The 15,345-nt window shown below is 37.3% G+C and overlaps 1 protein-coding gene across 2 annotated transcripts in view; it reads right to left on the reverse strand.

Moving 5' to 3' along the window:
* LOC148284498 (uncharacterized) overlaps positions 1-13,777 on the reverse strand; it is an 83,174-nt gene extending 69,397 nt beyond the window's left edge. Inside the window, exon 1 of one of the 2 annotated variants that reach the window (XM_088239288.1) lies at positions 13,428-13,777. The gene's annotated coding sequence lies outside the window, so the exon portion shown is untranslated. The remainder of the gene's footprint in view (positions 1-13,427) is intronic. The other variant, XM_088239295.1, reaches the window with a different exon arrangement.
* Between the last annotated feature and the right edge of the window lie 1,568 nt (positions 13,778-15,345).

Raw genomic sequence — 15,345 nt, forward strand, 5'->3', positions numbered from 1 at the left:
CGGAGTTTTAAAACAATTTAAAAATCAAATAAAATATTTGAAAGTATAAATAAAGCGAGAAAATCATAAAGTACCGTTTCATATAATAATTACCCCGAAGGTTTAATTACCATTGACCATATTTGAAAAAGTTCAAAAGATTTGTTCTATAGGAACAGTACCAAAAATGAGTATTCTTCAATTTTTGGTAGCATATGCATGCTCGTTGAATGCAGCCCTGGTGTAAATAATCATCACTGAGTAACTGTGGGTACGTTTACGTGTCACTACTTTTAAAAATATTTTACTCTATAGGGCATATTGTCTATGTTTTATATGTCAATACGAAATATTTAATGAGGAAGTTCAGTGGTTTTTTAATTATTTTTTTTTGTTAATAGACTGTTAAACTAAATCAAATTTTTTTAATTTTTTTTTTTATATATCGCAGTATCGGCGCTACGATTTTTCAAAGTTTTGTATTTCTGAAATAACTCCGCGTGTAACGTCAAAGGTTCATTTCCGCTTATTCTCATTCAGTTCTTCCCATTGGTCCAGAAGCGACAAGCAGACCGGAAATCTTCCATAGCTCTCAGATCATAGGTTGATTCACATGAACCAGTGACGTCATTTAAAGTAGTGCGTTTTTTTCAAAATATTTTTTATTATTTTTTCTGTACATTTTCAAGAAACTTTGGGTTACAATTTAATGCTCTAATTTTTACCCCGCGTAAGAAAACATTTTTTGTATCCAATTTCCCGTAGGGCTGAAGTTCCTCATTTTCGCACTAGCAGTACCGTAGTACTGCACTGCTCACTGCCACGAATACATATATTATAGTAGCGTAAACAAGCAGACATATTATGCACATATTAGTAGAGATGTTTATGGATTTTTGGTGAACAAAGCAGGTCTGACGCGAATATCGTAATTTGCATGTACTCACACTCACACCTATTATATCTATATAATGCCATTTTTACGCTAGTTTGGATATTTGTATGCGAGTGAGTTTTTATTTTATTACCGAACACGGTGGCTTAGTAAATTCGCAAACCATGTGATAGAAGTAAATGATACTAAATATTTGTATATAACCACTTACCGACTAAGTCTACCGGTTTCGAGACGTACCCGTCTGTTCGTCGGGATGCCAATCAAACCGACCGACATTCAAAACCTACTATATACCTTCACCATGATTGTGGCGCAAACATACTATACACCTTCACCATGATTGTTGCGCAAACCTACTATACACCTTCATCATGATTGTTGCGCAAACATACTATACACCTTCACCATGATTGTTGCGCAAACATATAAACATCATCATGCCGTGCATGTTAATAGGCGACCCTCACTTCTAGAACTTGATTCTAGGTTTTCATCTACATTGTTTGTGAAGTATCTCGACGTCGGCGCACACGTATCAGTTGACAAAGCGAAGCGTTAGAAGTTAGAAGACGACGCGACGGCTGGGTAAAGAGTAAAGAGGAGCCACGAATGTGTCACGGGACTAATTCCGGGCGGAGGGGCGCCGGCTAAATATAAATTACTATCTCGTCTTCTTCCCTGTTCCTCCGTCCACCGTCCGGCGTCCACCGTCCGAGACACTTGACACGACAAAGGGCAAGTTGCGTTCACCTGAAGACACTCGCCGCTACATGGTCCGACCGGTACAACCATTGTTCAGAAAGTAAAGAGAGCCATCACCATATTTATGTACACTTGTGATTGACCATAGTGCAGAGCGTTTCATTATCATTTTCAGCTCAGCTATGCCAAAATGAAAATAAGAAGCGGGACCCTTCAACTCTGGAATGACCGTTTTTTGAATGAAACTACCGAATAAATTACTAACATATTTTTCCCTACCATTTACCACGCCCCTGATTTCAGGAGAATGCAGAAAGTCGGTTTTGAGTTAACCCAAATCCTCACGAGTCACGATGGGTTCGTGCGCTACCTGCGTCGCTTCGAGATCTCCGAGATCGACAGGGCGATGATGAAACACCTCGAGATGTCCCTCACCTGTCGATGCATTACCCCCTTTTCAGCTTTCAGAGACAACCGCCGAAGGCGCGACGCGGAAGTTCGGGCGAGGATCGATGCGACATCGGATCGGTGATACTTCGTAAAGAACTCATACGAGAGATAATATCTTACATGGTCGAGTCGGTGCGGGACACGGGTAAAATAAACCAAGGTAGGACGCAAAATGCCGAACACTCTTCGAGTGGAACGGAAGGCCTGTCGATGACTGTCAACGGGCCGGGCCGGCTTCTTCTGAAGAGTTTTAAGTAGTTTCCTCTTCGCAAGAGTAAATGCCCGATTGGCCCACCGTAGAATATCCCTCCTTATCCCAACACTGAAAGAGAAAATATAAGCTTCTTAAAAGCAGAAAATCGGAAATCGAAAATACGTTGCCGGACACTAAAATTTATTGGCTACTGCAAACTCGTGGTCGCATAAACTTGCGATGCTGCGGAGCAATCAATTTCGATTGCAACATTTTGATTTTTTTTCACGCATTTACGAGAAACCTCGCCGTACAATTAAATGCTCTCATTTTTACCACGCCTTGTTGATGTGACACCTACGCTGTAATGCGATATGCAAACGGAAACATCGGAAGATAGTGCGCGAGAGAGAGATTCACTGCACAATGACGATAGTCCACCTGAACGACCGTGAAAATCGAAGAAATTTCATCGTCGTTTGTATTAATTCATAACTTCTACACGTAAATATGATAATTTTCCACCTAGACCTAGGTAGGAACGTGGAAAAACGGTTGCATCTTAGCTAAAGATGCGTGCCGTGTGATGATGACAGCTCCATTCCTGCGCGTTTTCAATATGCGAGAATTTCTCCACTAACCTAACCTAAAAATAGCACGTTCTTTTAAACTTGAAAGCATTTCAGATGTAAACAAAGCTAAATAAAATATGGGGCAACTGATGCGTCGCGTCGCGTCGCGTGCCGCTGCCGCGCGCTGGCTGCGGATGTTATTTTGTTATTATGACTATAATAGAGACCGGATTATATGCAGCATAAAAAGGCTGAAATATGCATGATGCACGAAAAATGCTTAAAATATGCCAAAATGACAAATTTAAGCAATCTTCGTTTTTATTAATGTCAACATTAGCGTAAGTATGTTGTTTTAGGGAAAATTCCACCCGTTCCATTAATAAAACTATTAATTTGCCATAAATTAACTCGAGACAGGGTCTGGGTATTTTTAGTGTAAGTCTCTCCATATAGATTCAAACAATCACTAAGATAGACCAGATCTTGTCTCGGGGTGGTAATTATGTTTCTATTTTTCTTGTCCTAGCTTTAATTTTCATCAGTCGTGTTGTATTTCAATTGTACCTGTACCTGTATATAGGCACTATAAAACTAAGAAGACGCGTATTCACTCTCGTTAAATGGACTAAACGAGTCCGTAAATAAATAAAGGTTCGAAGGCCGGGTTGTTTTGTAAAGTATGTTTAAACGTTTCTCTAAGTTTATGCGGGAATAGCTCCGGCAATTCGGAGTTCAATTCGGTTAGTAAAATATGCTAAAACCTATAAAAAAAGCCAAATATGCAAATGCATATGTAAATATATAATTGCATATAATCCGGTCTCTGATTATTACAATGGGAAGTTAGAAAAGTTATCTCCAATTGAAGTTCAATCGAATTTCCTGTACGAAAATGTGAATATGTGTTTGACATTTTGAGTATTTGCTTTGGTAATTTATAATTTAACAAGTTTCTAAAATAAATTTCCGAACATTAACCTTTTCTTACACAGAAAATAAGATTTTACTTCATAGATAATTATTGAAGATAAGTCTTTTAAGAGGATACGCGATGGACGTGAATTCTGATCGAATCAGGTCGTACGTCGTACATAGATCGACCCAGGAGTCACTATTATTATAGGAGAGCCTACTTACTACCTACAGCAGTAAATGTATTCACACATTCACTTCGATTTTACAGACTGACTGTAAATAATCAACACTGTCTCGTATTCCACACTGACAGTTCCCCGTCAGGCTTGCACGGGACAACAGGTAGAACTAATTAGCAACACGGTTACAAATGTAGTAAGTAAATACAAATACAGGACGTATAAGGTGCCCGATGAAGTCGGGCGAGACGAATACAAAATGTAAAACACATCCGAAGTTCTGCAGTACTTCGGTAATTTTATTTTTTGGCCAGAGTATTGGCTGAAAATAAAAGTAACATGTTACGATTCGTTCGATCTGCTGCATCTACAGGAATAGGAGAGGTCACGAGTCGCGAGTGTCAGTACGCAATCAGCGTACTAAATTCTGTGAATCCGCGTTCGCGATTGCAGGCCCTATGGGATGAAACGCTCTGTCATCGACAGAAATGCGAAACTTTAAGAAGGAAGTACATTTTTGAAGTCGGCGTATGTATAGCCTGTGAGCTCGCCAATACATGACAGATGACATTAACATAACCATAGAAAAACATAGCAGTTAAGCTCTCAGAAGTAAAGCAACGTGAATGCAGCAATGCTTGAACTACATGTCAATAATATTCTAATAATAAATAATATTATTTGGCCATACGGAACTTTAAAGCACACCTTGGTTTAATTACTAATAGTATTTTATCGGTTAGGTAGGTGTATTTAAAAAAAATGTTGCGTACCTGAAAAAAGCACAAATAATTATGTTTTTGTAAATGATGTCAGTAGCGACACTCAGAGAATGGCTTTGTGACGTTTTGACATTTTTTATAAGAAATTCATGGCGTAGCCGAAATACTGTTATAAAAACGAGGATATTTTTGTTGATTGACGTTAGCAGGCGCTACCCAGGGACGACTTTGTGACGTAAGAAATTATTTTAAAAAAGAGATTCATGGCGTAGCCGAAATATTGTAATTAAAACGAGGATGTTTTTGTTGATTGACGTTAGCAGGCGCTACCCAGGGGCGACTTTGTGACGTGAGAAATTATTTAAAAAAAGAGATTTATGGCGTAGCCGAAATATTGTAATTAAAACGAGGATGTTTTTGTTGATTGACGTTAGCAGGCGCTACCCAGGGGCGACTTTGTTGACGTGAGAAATTATTTAAAAAAAGAGATTTATGGCGTAGCCGAAATATTGTAATTAAAACGAGGATGTTTTTGTTGATTGACGTTAGCAGGCGCTACCCAGGGGCGACTTCATGACGTGATGAAATTATTAATTTAAATATTTTTTTCATTTTACATAGCGTAGCCGAGATAAGAAATTGCGTGGTGTTTCGAAATTTAACCGTGTAGGTAGCCGCCTAGTAACAATATTATTTTTGTATTTGTATAACTCCTGTTTTATAATGTTATGTATTTATCGCTATAAGAATTAAACTAAAGATAGTTTTTACTTTTAATCGCTATCCGTTTTTTAAATTATGTTTGTAACACTCAGTAATATTTATTTTTCAAGTATTCAATGTTATTTTTGCATTTTAATTAATATTGTTAATATAAAGCGTATTTTTATTTATTCGAATTTACTAGACTGTTTTTATTACAAAAAATAAAAATGCATATTTCTCTATGTATTTTTCTTTTATAAACAATCTATTAAAATAATACACATCAAATTTCCATTGTCTGTTGATTTTATTTGCAATCTTCTTTTTTTTCGATGGTTAAAACTCTAGGAAATTCAAAGACAATAAAATTTTTACTGTCATATATTGGCGAGCTCACACGCTATACATAGCCCTTGAAGTCATATAACTACACAATGCTGGAAACAACAATACGGGTAAGGTATTAAAATGATCGAAAGAGATTAACATAATAAATTATGAGTATTCGAAAGAAGGTTTGGCGAACGCAACATTGTATAATATTTTTTTTTAAATTTAAATTTATAAATCATATAACACAAAGTATTTTACAAGTATAATACGTTGAATTACATTCCCAGGAGTTACAAGAACTCAATTCGGGACATAAATAATATTAGCATTTAGAAAATAACACATATTGAGAACAACAAAGCAAGTTTAGCACCTTTATAACTAAATATACAAAAACAATATATACGCCTAAAACCTTTTCTTACACAAGCAGAAAAAATATATACACAAAAAAAACGCCTTTAAGAATAAAAAAGTAGTGAATCTACTAAGGGAGATAAGGTCATTAACATCACATGCCATGCAGATGATGCTGCCATAGTGATGATGAGAACATATCCATCTCAGTTAGTAAACATCTGGATGCCCAAGAAATGTCGTATAGTACAATAAACACATGATTATTGGAAACATAATTTGGATATACAAAACGTGTGTCGGACCAAATCATGGTGTATATACAACAGAGGCGAGGATAGATAGAGAGAAAATAAAAAATACGAAAAACCAAGTAGAAAAAGTAAATAGAAAAACTAAATAGAAAAACCAAATAACTGCTCAGAACGTCAGATATGAAAGTACTAAAGGCAATCGCAGGGAAACCCAAAGAGGCAGAATCCAGAGTCAAGAAGTTAGACGGATTTGCGATACCCATTGCATAGTAAATAGATTATGGAGAGATTACGTCAATAATTCCATTAATCGACAGCTCTAAAATCCCCTATACCATTGCTCACGAAATCCCGGCCGTTTGCCGTCTGCCCGGAAGACCACCAAGGAGAGGGAAGAACAGCTGAACTCAAAGCCTCAGGAGTTAGCTTTTAGCTGATACCAAATTAATCGATCTCAACCGAGAAGAAGAAGTTTCGGAAAAATAAGGATATTACGATGGTTGGGCCGTGTCCGCGGAACGAATGATGATCGTATCCTCTTAATACCACTCCGGGAGGCTGGCGAAGCGGAGGCGGGCCGAAATAAAGACAGCTGGATGAGGGCAACCGGCCCGGCGGCGGCGGCGGGGTGCCGGACGTGCCGGTGCAGGGAGGAATGGAGACAGATTCCGGAGGAGGCAGGAGGCAGGAGGCGGGCCCCGCGCCACTGACAAAAATGTAACGAATAAATAAATATTAAAAACGTAACAACACAATGCGCGCATAATATTTTGGAACAGCGCCAGAAGTAATTGCTCAATGTGCCGCGTCACCCACAATAAATACAATCTGATCGATGCAATCTCACGTTAATATTATCTTATGTTTTAGATACCAAAACCTATTGCGAAAGGCGCTGTCGGTATATGATCCGGTGTTAGATTATCCCGATCTATAATTAATACGACATATATGTTTACACCACAACAGGCCGGGGGGAGGAGGCAGGAGGCAGTACAGTAGTGAGTGAATTGAGATTCGATATTATTTATTATTTAATTACAGTTATTTATAATCGCGTATGTGATATCATTAAATGATACGCCACTAGGATTAATCAATCGAGAGCTTTAAAGATTAGTTCGGAAGCTGTCGGTATGGAAAAGATAACGAACTCTCGCGTGTTCTTCTTTTATAATGATTTTACGCGATGTTTAGGCACAGCGTGTTTGTAAATTACATATTATAAGACTTTGAATACACGGAATAATATTTATGATCTTTTGTGCGTGAAATGTCCTTGAATTATTTGTTCGATGGAAGGAAGGAATGACACGACGAAGTTTGTCGTACGTCGGCGTCGGCGTTTGACAATATGAAAAGAACATTGAATGGAAATTGGCTTTACAAATATTTAGTACATTCTGTTTACTGAAAAATGACATCACTGCGGGGCCGGAGTTAGAGTTACCGAGTATCGGATGCCTGGTAATTACCCACCGATATCTCCTTATACATACGGTTGTTTACTTCATAAACGGCTCTGTAAAGATTTACTTACTTACTTTGTAAAAGTGATTCTATGCTAAATTGATTTTAATTAGATATTTACCTATATCTACTAAAAGTAAAGACACGATTATTTTTTGTCAGCATCCTACTGATAATATTCACCGCACGCGCCTGGAGAGTAGCACAGTCATCGAGTCAGAACGCCGGTTCTGACCCTTCAGCATGTTGATTCCCGTCTCATAGGCTCACTTCACACCTAAACTCTCTAACTAGACAGGATTTTCTCTATTCAATCAAGCGATAAATTGATAAAGCGTAGATAATAATTATAATATTCCTTCAATTTCGTATCCTACAAGATTCTATCGGGATTCTGTTTTCGCGAGATTGGAATAATTTGCCGAGTGATTTATTGTCTATAAAGGTATTATTACTGTCAAATGTTGTAATGTTAAATTAATACGCGTAACTTATAATTTATTATAACTCGACAATATTTCTTATTTTGTACTAAAAAAACACGTTCTCGCGAATAAAAATATATTGTTAGACGCGACCTCGCATACTACCTACTCGTATTTCCGGGATAATAATTTTGAAACTGAAAAATAAAAATTGAATCGAGCCTTTAATTATTTATTGATTTTATTTACGTTTTAGGATTAGGCAACAAAAAATATCAAGTTTGATGAGTGAAGGATATTGAATACCTAACCGAATACATTCTTCTTTCTGTAGTTATATATTTATTTATATATACGCCCATAGGGCATTTTTAAGGACATATTTATGCATAGAAAATTATTATAAAGGAAAGTAGAAAGAACAATGGTATATGGTAGACTCGGTGGGGGTGGAAGCGGGAGAGAGGTGTTTATAATTGAATTTGATTCAGTGATCGTTTGAAAGAAGCAACTTGTTATCAAAGAAATCGAGACTGGTACGTTTGTCGGCAGACCTAAGAATTCTGGGCATAGGGGAATGAAAACCATAGTTAGTTCTATGGTTATCGGTATGAAAGAGTAAGTTTTGTCTGTGGTTTCTAGTTGGGATATTTAATTTTATTGTTGTTATGTCAGCAGTTTAGGCGCATCAAATACCGAGTTGAGAATTTATAAAAGGACTAGGTCAGATTTATTGCGACGGTCTCGAAGAGAAGATATGTTTAAGCTAGTTACTAACTCATTATACGTATATTGGTCTCTGGATAAGCCCAACCTCCAGCTTATCTTTCTCAAATATCGATGTTGAACCGATTCAATATTTTTGATGTGAACACCATAATACGGAGAGCAGATAACAGAGGAATACTCTAGGTGCGGGCGAACTAGGGAACAGAATTAAGGGTATTGATATTTTTAGTGCGCGAAGTAGAACGGGAACCCTGGGCGAGTGTTTTCGATATGGGTAAAAATGCTGACAAGTCCCGGGTCCCGATAGATGTTATCAGACCAGTCTGAAATCCCGATCTCGGGAGTATAAAATATAAAAATTTTCTGTGCCGTTGTAACTTTTCCGTTTTTCAAAAACATTTATTGTATTTGTATACCGTACGTCCGAAGGCGGCAGATAAAACTGGGCGCTTTTAAGGGTGTCAGGTGGTCCTAGTTTCCATAAAGCTAGGGTTTCCTAGGACAGCGGTGCCCGTATTTTTACGGCCGTAGTGAACGGTGATGCAGTGGACAGCCGTCGTAAAGGTGACTAGAGTGTGATTTTCTAGGAAAACGGTGTTATCAACACCATTTAACACCGTTTTCCTAGGAAACCACTCTCTAATCACCTTTACGACGGCTGTCCACTGCATCACCGTTCACTACGGCCGTTAAAATACGGGCACCGCTGTCCTAGGAAACCCTAGCTTAAGAAACAATTTAGTAAATAAATTAAACGACAGGGACACGACAATGCTTCATTCCTATACCTAGTGCTGCTCTAGTAGAGTAGAGACGGGCATTTCGGTATTTTGATAAAAATAGCAAAACAGTTACCGTTTCACAAATTAAGCTGTTTGGTGAAGACGTTTAAAAAATAACAGTTTAGTGCGGCGGGCGTTCAAAATGAAAAAGGGATATCCGAGGCTCAAAAAACATGACATTTAAGATGGTTGTTTCTGTGCGTGTGGATAATTTGTATTAAAAAAAAACGTGCGTTCAAAGTCAAATTATATTTAAGTGACTACATAAAAAATGGATAATATTTATAGTCTCGTATCGCTTATACATAATGTAAATAATACTTACGTATAAGCGATATCGATAAGACACGCCACTCGGCGCGGCGGCGTGCACGGGGTGGGGTCTTCACTCGGAGTACGCACTGGGCATATTACCTCGCTTCTTTTCCTTCAAGGAGGCTTTGTACACGATTATAATGGGTCAGTAATCGCTTTATTTTAGCCACGTTACAGGCCGAGTGTGCCATGTGCCCTACCCATGAATGTAAAATTACGAAATTTTACCAAAAGGCGCGGTAAAATACCGTAATTTACGGTATTTTCCGGTAAGAATCGAATTTGACGTACTTATTTTTATTTTTCAAAGATATAACAAATACGAGTAGATTTGTTTAAGGGCACTTTACATGACTGCGAAAACCAGGTTTAGATCCATCGGGTGGTTGTCGAGATTTATTATAAGTATGGGACGTTCAAGGTCATTCTGTATGTACTTTTCCACTTTTTTTACAAAAAAGATTATTATGTTTTGAAACTTAACAGGATCGGTGAACATATGGTCCTTAGTAAAACCTTAAGTTTGTGGCCTTGAACGACCACCGCTCATGCCGTGATTTTGAAAAATGGTGCTTAAAATCAGCTTTTTGTGTATAATTACATCCCTGTAGATTTTATAGAAAAAAAATATACAAAAGTCTGAGAAAATAAAATTTACTTAAAAATCGTTTTTTTTTTTTTTGGACTAATATTACACGCTTGAACATCAAATACATTTTATCAAAATAGTGGAAAAGCGGTATTTGCACTAACTTTTTACTAATTATTTGATAGTTGACCTACCAAAAGTCATCATCATCATTCCATGTCCGCTACCTAGTTGGAGTATATGGTGTTCACAAAGATCCTCCAGGCATCTCGGTCAGATGCCAGCTCCTGTGCATCTTCACAAGTCAGGTTCGAATCTCGCAGTTGTGACATGAACTACCAACTAAATTAGCAGCGAAGGTGTTAGACGTCGAGAACTTGATGGCTTGTTAAGCAGGCTAACCTGAAGTAGTAATACCTGCCACCTGTATATTTGTAAATTTAATGATCTTTTGGTAGGTCAACTATCAAATAATTAGTAAAAAGTTAGTGCAAATACCGCTTTTCCGCTATTTTGATAAAATGTATTTGAAGTCAAACGTGTATCTTGGAAAATATTGGTCGAAAGAAAAAAAATATTGTTACGATTTTTAAGTCAATTTTATTTTCTCAGACTTTTGTATATATTTTCCTATAAAATCTACAGGGATGTAATTATACACAAAAAATTTAATTGTAGCAACATTTTTTCAAAATCGCAGCATGCGCGGTGGTCGTTCAAGGTCACAAACTTGAGATTTTACCAAGGACCCTATGTCAACCGATCCCGTTAAGTTTCAAAACATAATAACCTTTTTATAAAAAAAGTACACACAGAATGACCTTGAACGTCCCATACTTGTAATAAATCTCGACAACCACCCGATGGATCTAAACCTGGTTTTCGCAGTCATGTAAAGTGTTCTAGAACAAAGCTACTCGTATTTGTTATATCTTTGAAAAATAAAAATAAGTACGTCAAATTCGATTCTTACCGGAAAATACCGTATTTGACCAAAATCTGGTAAAATTCCCGTAAAATACCGCGGTAATTTTACCGCCTTACATTTCTAGCCCTACCTCACGTTTATATTAAAATCTTTGACGGCTCCGAAAGATTTTCTCACATGACAAGTTTTTTGTTTTTAGTGGCGTTGGTAAATTTACTTTCCTATTTTAGCCGCTGTCATTGCAAATAGTTTTAATACTAATATTGATAAAAAGGTAAACACAATACGCTAGTCATTAATTTATCGAACCTCAGCAGTATTTTGTTTACATAAATCCTACGTGGGTACCTACATTTTATATCTGACTTTACTATCAATTCTTCGCTTAAATTATGAAAATATAACAATGCTTATTTTTCACTAGGTTAACACATTTCTTACATCAGCTTTCTATTTCCATATCTTCTTCGCAAAATTGACACTGGGCAATTTATATTACCGACCATAAAATACATAAGGTAGCTCCTCGCGCGAATTTCGTAAATTTCTTCAATAACTGTGGCAATGGTAATCCGCCAAGGTAGGCAGTAGGCAGTAGGCAGTAGGCACCGCTTATTTGCCTATGCGGAATGCGCGCCACTGACGCCACCCACATTACATTATCTGTAGGTGGGTAGGTATACGATTACTATTTAGTAAGTTTCAATATTCATTTTGATTCAAGTGCTTCACAAAATACAGTTATATATAATAAAATAAATTATCAGTTTTGCACTTCTGACAATAAGATCCGCCGCGGTTCCGCCCCATGTTCGAGCCCCACTCGATTCTCATTTTCTAAGAACGATCGGAGATAAGTCAGCCTCTATCGGTGAGGTGGGCGAGGTCCAGACCTCCAGACGGTCCAGACTCCGCAATATAGGCCCCGGAACTTCCATTGTCTATTAGTTAAATCTAATTTTCTGCATGAAATATTAAAGACGATTAATTGTTTTTATAGCTTTTAAAACATATTAAAATTACACATTTTCATAAAGAAAAACGACTTTACTCTGTATACAATCGAAGACAACTCTGTTAACTTCCCATTGTAATAGCGGCCCTGGACTGACACCTGCGCTGCTATTCTGAATGCTTTCGCGAGCGCAGAGAACGCATTTAGTACGTAAATACGCGCTATAAAAGCGTTCTCCATGCTCTCTTTCAGAATACTATCCCCGAAGCGTAAGACTTATCACCTTACGTTCGTGTGACAGATGTTCGAGATACGTCGCGTTTAGTACACAAAAGCACTACCATAATATATATATGACAAAAAAATAGGTACTTAAATACCTCGCCTATTACGAGTACTTCAGTAGTTAGTAGGTAGTGGGTACCTAGTGTACCTACCCACTGTACTAAGGTGGTACTAAGTTCAGTCGGAATGATATAAGACGCGTGATCTGCCCGCCGAAACAGAAATTGTACATTGAAAAATGTCTGTTTTTTACTTTATTTTTATATTGGTGCGATTTTGAAAGAACGGCGTGTTACATATGGAAAATCGTAAGGTTTTTTTAAACTTATTATCAGACTACAGCCGTGTCCGTGCAGTACAATTATTTATTATCATATTTAAACAATCTAATATTACCGAAGTGGTTATGTTTTTGAAGGCAATCAAAAAACACAATAGCATGGCAAAAAAAGACTTTTTAAATAATAAATTTGCGGGAAGATGATTTTCGGATTCATATTTGTGACAAAAAATATAAAAATGTTCTAGTCCTGGGAACAGGTGTAAGCAGCGTGTTCGCGGCGTGCAGATTCTACACAATTTCAGATAGGAAAAAACATCGAATAGGTACTAGTTGAAATATAAAATAGACATTATGTAAATTCTAGCGGAACCAGACTCACGGACAAATACGTGAATAAAACTTACAAAAACTGCTGTGCGGCTTCTGCGGGAGAAATCACACACCAACTTGTCACGAGAATGAACGCTGAACAATAATAATAGACCGCACACAAATTTACTGAAGATGAAATAATAACTGAACTGAATGAAATGTTACGAGCAGGTAATAATATAAATGTGTGGCAGGCGCACAACTCGGCGAGGACGCCCACTACTTTGTATAATCGGTTTGTTATTTTAGTTTTATATTCGTAATTCGTAAGTTCGTTAGAGCGACCGCGACCGGCGACACACGACCACTCGAAGAAGTTGATCCAGCGAACTGGCGGCTGGCGCCGGCAGCGACCGGCAGAAGCTGGCGACTCGCTACAGTCGCCACCCACCACCCACCACCAGCTGATAAAATTAATGCAACTTTTAAATTATTTTGCTAAAGATAGAATAGCGTGTTGAATGCTATTGTTGACGCTAAAGCCGATAACATTATTTAGGGGAGGGAAGAGCTTCTTTTTAGACGAGAGTTTTTCTATCTCATTTTTTGCCCCAGAAAATTGATGGTTTTCCCAGATTAGATCGCTATATGCTGCGTGCTAGCTGTTATTCATTTATTTGGTTTACAAACAATGAAAAATAACTTATTTATTTATTAAAACACAATATTTACGGAGAAACCAACATTAAAGGCCAATTATAGTTTTCTATACAGAGTGTTCTTTAAACCCTGTCACATCCGAAACCACGATGATCAGTATGACCAAGAAGACATATTGGCACATTAAAATAAATTTTTAGAACAAATAAAATTTAAAATAAATATCACGAGAATCTAGATCATCTCTTGCTTTTATTGTGTTCAGGTTACTTTCTCGGTGTTTGTGTTTCATAAATTCTTGTAACTCGCACGCCGCGGACAGTTATAAAGAAATATCGACCCATTTATACTGTGTTTTGTCTCCCGACTTAACACGGAATTTTCAAACAAGTTGGAAAATTGAAATTAATAAGTGCGCTTTAATGTATTTTGTGTATTAATAAATAAAATATATAGATGCTGGAAGGGACAAAGGTAATAAGCAACACGTAGCGACTATACAGAAGAGACAATAAAAGTTTTATTTCATTTTTTTTATTAATATTAAAATCTCATACTTACATATTATTTTGGCGTGACTGATTCAAAATGGGTCATTCAATGGCTCTTCTGTAGAGTTGTTTCCTGTCGCTTGGTAACATTTTCCTTTCCAGCGTGGATATTCATGTTCACTTTGTTGGTTAATTATTATTGTAACAAAAATCCTTTTTAGTTTCGCAATTCTCTGAAAAGTAGAAAAAAACCCGTGATCCCCTTACCGTAATATTTTAAACTGGTAATATTTTTTTGCAAGACTCGATTATATTAGAACGGACGCAGCAGCCTCTTAAAACTGAGGGTGCGGCGGTGGACCCGGCTCGGACAGGCGCTGCAGATGTCTCAGGAGAGCCTTAACCCGAGTTCCCCCTTTTTACGGTATCCTGGAGGCATCTGGTGATGTCCACACGCTCCACATAGAAGCGGATGTGGAAAAAGAAGATGATTGTATTAATAAAATGATTTTTCGTACTCGGGTCTCATTTATTATACAGACTGCTACTCCCCATCGTAACCCCCAGGTTGAGAAACAAAGCTCCGAAGCGATCGGCAATATTTGACATTAGACCGGGTTGTGGTCCCGCGGTAGTATCGTGGACTCACGGGCCAAAGGTCCGAGGTTCAAATCTCACTCTACCACAACTCGATTTCCATTTTTCCAGCGCAAGTTATTTACGACTTTTAGGAAATGGTCTGAAAATTGAAATATTTGAGTAAATAATAAGAACTCGAGTATTTCTCTTTTAAAATTAAAAAAAGAGGAAACAAAATTAACATATTCCATTTTGAAATACATAAATTTGATTAAAATAA

The sequence above is a fragment of the Micrasema longulum genome, unplaced genomic scaffold (genome assembly GCF_059751315.1).
Source record: "Micrasema longulum isolate JH-2025_06_02 unplaced genomic scaffold, ASM5975131v1 h1tg000114l, whole genome shotgun sequence".
In the NCBI taxonomy this organism is placed as follows: Eukaryota; Metazoa; Arthropoda; class Insecta; order Trichoptera; family Brachycentridae; genus Micrasema; species Micrasema longulum.